This window comes from Peromyscus maniculatus, chromosome 1, assembly GCF_049852395.1.
Source record: "Peromyscus maniculatus bairdii isolate BWxNUB_F1_BW_parent chromosome 1, HU_Pman_BW_mat_3.1, whole genome shotgun sequence".
Classification (NCBI taxonomy): Eukaryota; Metazoa; Chordata; class Mammalia; order Rodentia; family Cricetidae; genus Peromyscus; species Peromyscus maniculatus.
The window spans coordinates 12,112,337-12,123,990 of NC_134852.1; positions in this window are offsets into that span (position 1 = coordinate 12,112,337).

The following is an 11,654-nucleotide window of genomic DNA, read 5'->3' on the forward strand; positions in this document are numbered from 1 at the left end:
CTACCACCATCTACCACACGGTAAGACTGCAGCTACTCCCTGAGACAGAGCCCACTAGCACCAGTTGGACTAAGAGCTGCTCCCTAAGACAAAAAATCCATAAGCATTGACTATACCAAGAGCTCCCACTGGATCAAGAGTATCAATCAGACCAAGAGAGGCTCCCTCAGACACAGACTCCGCTTGCACCAAGTGGAGAAAGAGATGGGTAGACGCCAGTGCAAAAATACAGTCAACAACATAAAAACCAATATGACTCCATCAGAACCAACAACAGCAAAACATGAACATCCCAACACTGAAGAAACAGAAAGTATCTACCATAAAAATGACTTTAAGAGGATATTAGATATCCTAAAAGAGGAAATGAAAAATTCCCTTAAAGAAATTGAGGAAAAGTCAAACAAAAAATGGGACGAAATCAATAAATCCCTTGAAGGCCAAGAGAAAGCAATTAAAGAAATGAGGGAAACAGTTCAAAATTTGAAAACTGAAATGGAGTTAATAAAGAAGACACAAACTGAGGTAATGCAGGAAGTGGAAAATCTGAGTAAACGAACAGGAACTACAGATGCCAGTATAACCAACAGACTGCAAGAGATGGAAGAGAGGATCTCTGGCATTGAAGGTACGGTAGAAGAAATAGATTAATCAGTCAAAGAAAATACTAAAGCCAACAAAGTCATGAACCGAAATGTCCAGGAAATTTGGGACACCATGAAAAGACCAATCCTAAGAATAATAGGGATAGAAGAAGGAGAAAAATACCAACTCAAAGGCACAGAAAATATATTCAACAAAATCATAGAAGAAAACTTTCCCAACCTAAAGAAGGAAATACCTATGAAGATACAAGAAGGTTACCAAACACCAAATAAACTGGATCCAAAAACAGTCCTCTTGCCACATAATAATCAAACCACTAAACATACAGAATAAAGAAAAAATATTAAGAGCTGTAAAGGAAAAAGGCTGAGTAACATATAAAGGCAGAACCATAAGAATACCACCTGACTTCTCAATGGAGACTCTAAAAGCCAGAAGGTCCTGAGCAGACATTATGCAGATACTAAGAGACCATGGATGCCAACCCAGACAATTATACCCAAGCAAAACTCTCAATCAACATAGACAGAGTAACAAATATTCCATGATAAAACCAGATTTAAACAATATCTCTACACAAATCCAGCCCTACAGAAAGCACTTGAAGGAAAAATCCAACCTAAGGAAGTTAGATACACCCATGAAAACAGGCAATAGATAGTCTCAGACCAACAAATACCAAAGAAGGGAAACATACAACACTACCATCAAAAATAACAGGAATTAACAATTCATTAATATCCATCAATATCAATGGTCTCAATTCACCTATTAAAAGACACAGGCTAACAGAATGGATAAGAAAACAAGATCCATCCATTTGCTGCATACAAGAAACACAACTCAACTTCAAAGACAGACACCACCATAGAATAAAAGGCTGGGAAAAGACTTTCCAGTCAAATGGATTTAAGAAACAAGCTGGTGTAGCTATCCTAATATCTAATAAAATAGACTTCAAACTAAAATCAACTGAAAGAGATCAGGAAGGACACTACATATTTATCACAGGGAAAATCTAACAAGATGAAGTCTCAATTTTGAATATTTATGCCCCAAATGTAAGGGTACCGACATTTGTAAAAGAAACATTACTAAAGCTTAAATCGCACATCAACTTCAACACCCCACTCTCACCAATGGACAGGTCTGCCAGACAGAAACTTAACAGAGAAATAAGGAAACTAACAGACATTATGACTCAAATAGACTTAATAGATATCTACAGAATATTCCACCCTAACACAAAAAAACATACCTTCTTTTCCGCACCCCATGGAACCTTCACCAAAATCAACCAGATGCTTGGTCACAAAGCAAATCTCAACAGATACAAAACAATTAAAATAACCTTCTGTGTCTTATCAGACCACCATGGCTTAAAGTTAGATTTCAACAACAACAAAAATTACAGAAAGCCTACAATTGCATGGAAACTGAATAATGCCCAATTGAATCACCAATGGGTCAAGGAAGAAATAAAGAAAGAAATTAAGGATTTCCTAGAATTCAATGAAAATAAATATACAACATACCCAAACTTATGGGACACCAAGAAAGCAATGCTAAGAGGAAAATTCATAGCATTAAATGCCCACATAAAGAAGTTGGAGAAATCTCACACTAAAGACTTAACAGCACAGCTGAAAACTCTAGAACAACATGAAGCAAACTCACCCAGGAGAAACAGAGGCCAGGAAATAATCAAATTGAGGGCTGAAATCAATAAAATAGAAACAAAGAGAACAATACAAAGAATCAATGAAACAAAGAGTTGGTTCTTTGAGAAAATCAACAAGATAGATAAGCCCTTATCCAAACTAACCAAAAGGCAGAGAGAGAGCACCCAAATTAACAAAATCAGAAATGAAAGGGGGACATAACAACAGACAATGAGGAAATCCAGAGAATCATCAGGTCCTACTTCAAAAACCTGTACTCCACAAAACTGGAAAATCTGAAAGAAATGGACGATTTTCTGGATAGGTACCCCATACCAAAGTTAAATAAAGATCAGGTAAGCTATTTAAATAGACAAATAACCCCTAAGGAAATAGAAATGGTCATTAAAAGTCTCCCAACCAAAAAAAGCCCAGGACCAGATGGTTTCAGCGAAGAATTCTACCAGATTTTCAAAGAAGAATTAATACCAATACTCTTCAAATTGTTCCACACCATAGAAACAGAAGGAACGTTACCAAATTCTTTTTATGAGGCTACACAAAGATGCAACAAAGAAAGAAAATTACAGACCAATCTGCATCACGAACATTGATGCAAAAGCACTCAATAAAATAAGTGACTTGGCCAGGCGGTGGTGGCGCACGCCTTTAATCCCAGCACTTGGGAGGCAGAGTCAGGCAGATCTCTGTGAGTTCAAGGCCATCCTGAGCTACCAAGTGAGTTCTAGAAAAAGGCGCAAAGCTACACAGAGAAAACCTGTCTCAAAAAAACAAAAACAAAAAAAAATAGTGACTAACCGAACCCAGGACCACAACAAAAAAAATTATCCAACATGATCAAGTAGGCTTCATCCCTGGAATGCAAGGATGGTTCAACATACAAAAATCTGTCAATGTAATACACCATATAAGCAAACTGAAAGAAAAAATAAAAACACATGATCATCTCATTGGATGCTGAAAAAAGCCTTTGACAAAATCCAACACCCCTTCATGATAAAGGTTCTAGAGAGATCAGGAACACAAGGAACATACCTAAACATAATAAAGGCAATTTACAGAAAGCTGACAGCCAACATCAAATTAAAAGGAGAGAAACTCAAAACAATTCCACTAAAGTCAGGATCAAGACAAGGCTGTCCACTCTCCCCATACTTATTCAATATAGTACTTGAAGTTCTAGCTAGAGCAATAAGACAACAAAAGGAGATCAAAGGGATAAAAATTGGAAAGGAAGAAGTCAAACTTTCATTATTTGCAGACGATATGACACTATACATAAGTGGCCCCAAAAAATTCTACCAGGGAACTCCTACAGCTGATAAACTCCTTCAGCAAGGTGACAGGATACAAGATTAACTCAAAAAATCAGTAGCACTCCTATATACAAATGAAAAGGGGCTGAGAAAGAAATCAGAGAAACATCACTTTTTACAATAGCCACAAATAATATAAAATACCTTGGCTTAACTCTAATTAAGCAAGTGAAAGACCTGTTTGCTAAGAACTTTAAGTCTCTGAAGAAAGAAATCAAAGAAGACATCAGAAAATGGAAAGATGTCCCATGAGCATGGATAGGTAGAATCAACATAGTAAAAATGGCAATCTTACCAAAAGCAATATATAGATTCAATGCAATCCCCATGAAAACCCCCAACACACTTCTTCACAGACTTGGAAAGAACAATACTTAACTTTATATGGAGAAACAAAGAAACCTAGAATAGCTAAAAGAATCCTGTATAATAAAGCAACCTCTGATTGTATCATGATCCCTGACCTCAAGCTCTACTATAGAGCTACAGTAATTAAAACAGCTTAGTACTGGCATAAAAACTGACATGTGGACCAATGGAATCGAATTGAAGACCCTGACATTAATCCACACACCTATGAACATATGACTTTTGACAAACAAGCCAAAACTATACAATGGAAAAAAGAAAGTATCTTCAACAAATGGTGCTGCATAACTGGATGTCAACATGTAGAAGGCTGCCAATAGATCCACATCGGTCGTCATGCACAAACTCAAGTCCAAGTGGATCAAAGACCTCAACATAAATCCAGTTACACTGAACCTGATAGAAGAGAAAGTAGGAAGTAGTCTGGAATGAATTGGCACAGGAGACCACTTCCTAAATATAACACCAGTAGCTCAGGCACTGAGAGCAACAACTAATAAATGGGACCTCTTGAAACTGAGAAGCTTTTGTAAAGCAAAGAACATGGTCAATAAGACCAAACAACAGCCTACAGAATGGGAAAAGATCTTCACCAACCATACATCTGACTGAGGGCTGATCTCCAAAATATATAAAGAACTCAAAAAGCTAGACATCAAAATACTGAACAATCCAATTAAAAAATGGGCTACAGAGCTTAACAGAGAATTCTCAACAGAAGAATCTCAAATGGCTGAAAGGCATTTAAGGAACTGCTCAACATCCTTAGTCATCAGGGAAATGCAAATCAAAACAATTCTGAGATACGATCTTATACCTCTCAGAATGCCTAAGATCAAAAACACTGAAAACAGCTTGTGTTGGAGAGGATGTGAAGCAAGGGGAACACTCCTCCCACTGTTGGTGGGAATGCAAACTTGTACAGCCACTCTGGAAATCAGTATGACAGTTTATCAGAAAATTGGGAATAAGTCTTCCTCAAGATCCAGTTATACCACTATTGGGCTTATACCCAAAAAGTGCTCAATCTTACCACAAGGATACATGCTCAACTATGTTCATATCAGCATTATTCATAATAGCCAGAACCTGGAAACAACCTAGATGCCCCTCAACTGAAGAATGGATAAAGAAAATATGGCACATAACACAATGGAGTACTATTCAGCAGTAAAAAATAATGATATCATGAAATTTGCAGGCAAATGGATAGAACTAGAAATTACCATCTTGAGTGAGGTAATCCAGACTCATTAGGACAAATATAGTATGTACTCACTCATAAGTGAATACTAGATGTGAGGGAAGGGATGGCCAGACTGCAACCCACAACTCCAGAGAGGCTAGCTCATAGGGAAAGAACCTAGGAGGGACACATGAATGACCCTGCAAATGAGAAGTGGATGAGATCTACATGAGAAGACTGGGTGTGGGGGATTACAGAGGACAAGGAGTGGGGGATGAGTACATAAGGAAATGGGAGGGTCAAGCTCGAACAGGGACAGAGTGGGAGGGCAGAGAGGAAGATACCATGATACATGAGGACATCATGGGAATAGGGAGAGGCAGGGTGCTGGGGAGGCTCTCAGGAATCGACAACTTGACCCAACCTTGGTCTGCTGGCAGTGATCCAGAGGGTGCCTGGACTGGTCTACTCTGGTGACCAGCCTAGCAAATAACCTAGCTGTCATCATAAAGCCTTTGTCCAGTGACTGATGGAGGCAGATATAGAGATCCATGGTCAGGCACCAGGCTGAGTTCTGGGAATCCAGGAGATGAGAGAGAGGAGAGATACTGCAGGAGAGGGACATTGGGATCATGATGGGAGGACATGCAGAGATGACTGGCCACACTAGTGGAAGCCTATAAACTGTGGACTGGTGGCTGTGGAGCCCCCATGGGACTGGACTAAGCCCTCTGGATACAGAAGAGGTTGCTTAGCTTGAACTGTTTGGGGGACACCCAGGCAGGGGGATCAGGATCTGTCCCTAGTCTATGGGCAGGCTTCTGGAACCCAGTGACTGTGGTGTGACACCTTGCACAGACTTGGTGCAGTGGGAAGGGGTTGGACCTGCCTAGGCTGAGTGTGCTGGACTCTGCTGACTCGCCATGGGGGACCTCGATTTGGGGGAAGTGGAGATGTGGGGTGGGAGGAGGGAGGAGGGGATATCTGTGGATAGTATGTGGAGTGAGTAGAAAATTTCTTAATAAAGAAAAATGAAAAGAAAAAAGAGGAAATGAATGAATCCATTAAAGTACATGAAGAACACACAAACAAAATTTGAAGTAAATGAATAAATCTCTTCAAGAAAGTTAAAAACAAAAACAGCTGAAGGAAACAAATAAAGCTGTCCAAGACCTAAAAATAAAATAGAAGCAATAAAGAAAACACAAACAAATGGAATCTTGGAAATGAAAGATGTAGGAATGTGAGCAGGAACTACAGAGGCAAGCTTTACCAACAGAATACAAGAGATGGAAGAGAAAATCTCAGGCATTGAAGACAAGAGAGAAAAAGTGGATATGTCAGTCAAAGAAAATGTGAAATCTAAAAATTCCATGACACAAAACATCCAGGAAATCTGGGATGCTACAAAAAAACCAAGCCGGGCAGTGGTGGTGCAAGCCTTTAATCCCAGCACTTGGGAGGCAGAGGCAGGTGAATCTCTGTGAGTTAGAGGCCAGCCTGGACTACCAAGTGAGTTCCAGGAAAGGCGCAAAGCTACACAGAGAAACCCTGTCTCGAAAAACCAAAAAAAAAAAAATTAAAAAAAAAACCATACATAACAGCAAATATATTGGACCAGAAAAGAAAGTGTCCTCACCACATTATAACCAGGGCCAGGACAGATGTCATGCAGATTCTAAGAGACCAGGGATGTCAGCACAGACAACTATACCCAGCATAACGTTCAATCAATATATATGGAGAAAATAAGATAGTTCATATGGGAAAAAAACAGGATGGCTAAAACAAAACTGAACAATAAAAGAACTGCTCAAGGTATTACCATCCCCAATTTCAAACTGTACTCCAAGCTATATTAATAAGAACCATATGATACTGGCATGAAAACATAAAGATTGATCAATGGAATTGAAACAAAGGACAATATATTAAGTTTACACACCTATGGACACCTGATTTTTAATAAAGACACAAAAAACATAAATGAAAATAAGAAAGCAACTTCAATAAATGGTGCTGCTCTAGATGGATGCCACCATGTAGAAAAATTCACATTGTAAATATGGATCTAATACTTACCACTCTGTGCAATACTCACGTCCAAGTGGACCAAAGACCTCAACATAAACCCAGATACACTGAACCTGATAGAAGAGAAAGTGGAAAATGGCTTTAAATGCATAGGCACTGGAGATGACTTCCTGAACAGAACACTGGTAACACAGGTACTAAGGTCAATTACTAATAAGTGGACACATGGATCTCCCTGGGAAGGTGAAATAAAATAGATTTTGGGATGGAGGGGGATGGCTGGGAACAGGAACAGTAGGGATCAGTCATCATCAGAGAGGCTTCCTTCAACAGCACATGGGAGCAGGTGCAGAGACCCACAGTCTAAATTGAAGGTCTCCATTGGGTCCTTCATCTCAGAGCTTGGAGAACCCTGAGAAAGAGGGGAAGGAATTATTATAGGAGTCAGAGGGCATGAAGGACACCAGAACACAGCCCACTGTATAAACTAAGCTGGGTTCAGTTGTGTTCACAGAAACTGAAGCATCAAGCTTGGGGCCTGTAAGGGTCTGCACCAGGTCCTCTGCATTATGTTGTGTGTGTTAGCTTGGTGTTTTTGTGGGACTCCTAACAATGGGAGCAGGTCTGTCTCTGACTTTTTTGCTCTTCGTACTCTTTCCTCCTATGGTGTTACCTTGATATAAGTGCTTTTACCTTGTATTGTTCTATCTTGCTTTATCATGTTTGGTTGTTAGCTCTTTGTAGGCCTTCTCTTTTCTGAAGGGAAACAGGAGGGGAGTGGATTTGGGGAGGATAGAAGTTGGAGGAGAGGGGGAAGTAGTGGAGGGAGTGGAAACTGTGGCCGGGATGTATTGCATGAGAGAAGAATCTATTTTCAAACAAAATAACAAATAAATAAATGGGACCTCACGAACTAAAATGTTTCTGAAAGACAAAAGTAACTGGCAATAGATAATGTGGCAGCCTGCAGAATGGGAAAAGATTTTTACCAACTCCACATCTGATAGAGGATTAATATCCAAAATACATATAGAACTCAATAAACTAGATATCAAAAAACAAATAATTCAATTTTAAAAATGGATACATATCTACACAGGGAATTCTGAGCAAAGGAATTACAAGTGGATGAGAATCTCTTAAAGGAGTGTTCAACACCCTCAGCCATCAGTGAATTACAAATCAAAATGACTCTGAGATTTCTATCTAACACCTGTCATAGTAGTTAAGAACAATAACATAAATGACAGCTCATATTGTCAACAATGTGAAGCAAGAAGAGCACTCTTCCATTGCTGGTAGGAGTACAAACTTGTATAGCCAGTATAAAAATCAATATGGCAGTTTCTCAGAAAATTGGGAATCGATCTACCTCAAGACCCAGCTATACTGCTCTTGGGCTTATACCTGAAGGTCACTCCATCCTAGCACAACTACACTTGTTCAACCATGTTCACTGAGACCTTAGTCATAATAGCCAGAAACTGGAAACAACCTTGATGTCCGTCAACTAAAGAATGGATAAAGAAAATGTGGTACATTTACACCATGGAGTATTACTCAAATGTTTAAGAAGAAGTGACATCATGAAATTTGTACTCAAATGGATGGAACTAGAAAAAATCATCCTTAGGGAGATAATACAGAACTACAAAAACAACTATGGTGTATATTTGCTTATAAGTGGGTGTTAGCCTTTAAGTAAAGGATATTCAAGCCACAATCCATAGACCCAGAGAGGTTACCTAAAGAGGAGGATTCTGGAGGGTGAGGATTATGGGGAGGGGAAATAGAACAGACTTTACAGGTAGACTGTGGATGGATTGATACTGAACAAGAGATCAAGTATGGGGAGAAGGGATAGAAGAAAGGAGAGTGGGAAGAACCATCGGGAAATGGTGGAGAGGTGGATTTGGATGTGATGTGGAAACCTAATGCAATAAAAACTTCCTGGAATCTATGAGGGTGATTATAGTGAGGACTTTTATTACTAGGGGATACAGAATCTAACCAGGAGAGGCTCCCAAGTGGTGGCACTGGGTTGCATTCAGTTGAGTTGTTGGCCTGGGAGGTCCCATGGACATCTTGAAACAACCCATGCTGATACTAAGACAGAGGGTTGCACTCTGCACACTGACCATAGAGCCCCATTGCCAAGGACAACATCCACATAGCTCATTGAACATGGAGAGGTCGAGCTGCTGCCTACACGAAAAATTTACCCCTATGTTCTAGTGTCTTTGGTGAGAGAAGGTACTCTGCATGCTACACAAAGAGAAATATGGACAGCAACCCAATCACAAAACATTTGACCTACAATCGGTCCTGCCTTGAAAATATGCTGGAGACACAGTGGCAGGGAACTTGTGGGAATGGCCAACCAATGTCTGATTTGACATAAGATCCACTCCATGAGAAGGAATTCATACCCAGCACTTCTAGGATAGCCAAGAACCAGAGATAGATAACCCAAACACCTAGGGCAAACCAAACATTACTAGTCAAAAAATATCAATGACTCCTGATCATATTCCTCCATGCTCAAAGATCAGTGCCTTATCTAGTCATCATCAGAGAGGCTTCCTCCAGCAGCAAATGGGAGCAGATGCAGAGACCCTCAGGGAAACATTATTTGGAGAGAAAGTCAAAATGGGAGGTTTCCATCAAATCATTCTCCTCAGAGATCTTAGAATTCTGCAGAGATTGCAGAAGCCAGAGAGTAAAGAGGATACCATGAGAACACAGTCCTCTGAATCAACTAAGCAAGGGATATATTAGCTCAAAGAGACTGAAGCAGCAAAGGGCCTACATGGGTCTGCACCAGGACCTCTGTGTATGTCTTATACCTATTACCTTAGTATTTTTTATTGGACCCCAGAGTGTAGGAACAAGTAGGGTCTCTGTCTCTGTGCCTGCTCCTGGGAACCTTCTCCTCCTGTTGGATTGCTGTGTCCAACATTGATATGATAAGTTTTACTTCATCTTATTACATTTTATTTTGTTATGTGGGGCTGTTATCACTTAGAAGCCTGTTCTTTTGTAAGGAGAGACAGAAAGGAAGTAGATCCTGAGTGGAGGGCAGGTGCGAGGTAATGGGGAGAAACAAGTGCAGGAAACCCATGATCAGGATATGATCAGGATATGAGAAGAAATTCTATTTTCAATAAAAGAAAAAATCATTGAGACTGCAAGATAGCCATGTGGATAAAGTCTAGTGATGTCAGTTTGATTCTCAGAACTGACAAAAGGCAGATCTAGCAACTTCTATCTGTACTCTCCTTGCTTTTTTGGCAAATTCGGTGGTGGAGACCCAAGAATTTGTCAGAACTTCCCAAGCCAGCTAGCATTTGTCTAGACCACATTGTAGAGTGATCAGTGACCAAAACAAGAGGACACTCTGCCTCAACAAGATGGGAAAACAGGACTGATTGAAGGAAGCTGTTATCTTTTCTTTTCTTTTCTTTTTTTTTTTTTTGAAATTGAGATTTTTTTTAAGATTCATTTATTTATTATGTATACAGCATGTATGACTGCAGACCAGTAGAGGGCACCACATCTCATTACAGATGGTTGTGAGCCACCATGTGGTTGCTGGGAATTGAACTCAGGACCTCTGGAAGAGCAGTCAGTGCTCTTAAACTCTGAGCCATCTCTCCAGCCCCAAAATTACTTTTATTTATTTATTTTTATTTATTTATTATTTTTTAAGATTTATTAATTTATTATATATACAGCATATGTGACTGCAGGCCAGAAGAGGGCACCAGATCTCATTACAGATGGTTGTGAGCCACCATGTGGTTGCTGGGAATTGAACTCAGGACCTCTGGAAGAGCAGTCAGTGCTCTTAACCTCTCAGCCATCTCTCCAGCCCCAGAAGCTGTTTTCTGACCTTCACATGTCTACTGTGCCATTAATAATGAATAAAATGCTTTTTAAACTAAAAAAGAAAAAGACAACAAATGCTGCTGAATTTTTGGAGAATCTGAGAACTTTATCTGCTGTTGATGGAACTAAAATTAGCTCAGCAACAATGGAAAACACACAGGTAGTTCCTTAGAAAACTACAATAAGTTCGACCATATGACCCAACCACACTGATCCTGGCAAATACCCAAAAGATTCTATTTCCTACTACAGAGACACACAGTCTTCCATGTTTATAGCTGCTTTATTCACAATACCTAGGTCATGGAAACATCCTAGAGTTCCATCCACTGATGTGCATATGATGAAAATCTGGCACTGTGGTGATTTGAGTAAACCTATGATCATAAGGTTTGAATGCTTGATCATCAGGGAATGACACTATTAGAAAGGATTAGGAGCTGTGCCCTTGTTGGAGGAGGTGTGTCACAGGACAAGGGCTTTGAGGTTTCAAAATCCCATGCCAAGCCATAGTCTCCCTCTCTGCCTACAGATCAGGATGTAGCTCTCAGTTAGTGCCCCAGCACAAAGCCT